This window comes from Budorcas taxicolor, chromosome 10, assembly GCF_023091745.1.
Source record: "Budorcas taxicolor isolate Tak-1 chromosome 10, Takin1.1, whole genome shotgun sequence".
NCBI lineage: Eukaryota > Metazoa > Chordata > Mammalia > Artiodactyla > Bovidae > Budorcas > Budorcas taxicolor.
In genome coordinates, this window is record NC_068919.1 from 70973281 (window position 1) to 70974370 (window position 1090).

The window sequence follows — 1090 nt, forward strand, 5'->3', positions numbered from 1 at the left end:
AAAGGCCAAACAGGTTGAACTGTCACTGTTTTCCGTGTAGGGCACCTTGTTTTTCTTTATCTATATTTTAAGAATAAGCGTCTGTCCTTGGTAGGCTAGATAACAGAGTTTAGAGGAGACAAAAGAAGACCTTAAACATAGAAAATATAAAATTATTACAACTGTGAGCAAGACACAAATAACCCTAAGACATTTGCTTATGCACCTGGGCCTTTATGAAAACTAGAGGAAAAGAAAAGGTGCATTTGTTGTGACAGTAACACTCCACTTTGCTTTGCAAGGGAAGGGAGTCCTAACAGGGTTTCTCTGCGCACACCTGACATGCAAGGGCATTTTGCAAAAGAAATCAGTGAGGATGAAAATTCAAGCCATTCAGTGTCTGCATCACTGGAAAGGCAAAACTAGTCTCAGCTTCCTCTTCTACCCAAATTGGAGTGAAGATTGTAAGTCTGTGGGTTTACGGAGGACAAGATGAATGGTCCTGTCACAACCACAGTCCTCACAGCTTCTGCGATCTAAGAGTATAAACTAAATCCTAGCCAGATTTACAGCTGTTCCATAAGCCCAGGGTTTATAAAGTTACAACACTGAAAAGATTTCACCTTTGTGCCAAACACTCAATAGGAAAAGATGGACTGATTTTGTTTTTTTGTAACAATACTAAAACATTTGCTTTTATGTCATCATTTAAAAATCAGTCTTCACATAGATATATTATCTTATCAATTCATGTGAACCCTGACACCATACTGGGTGCAGGGCATCTCTGTATCTACAATGTGTGAAAGTGAAAGCGAAAGTCGCTTGGTCGTGTCTGACTCTTTGTGACCCCATGGACTATACAGTCCATGAAATCCTCCAGGCCAGAATAGTGGAGTGGGTAGCCTTTCCCTTCTCCAGGGTATCTTCCCTACCCAGGAATCAAACCAGGGTCACCTGCATTGCAGGCAGATTCTTTACCAACTGAGCTCAATAAATGCTTTTTAAATAAATGCATACATAGGCAAACCTCTTTCTTCAAAATTGACCACAAGAATACGTCAGCCATCACATCTGAAAGGTAAAGAAGTAACAGTTGTTTATTTCTTGA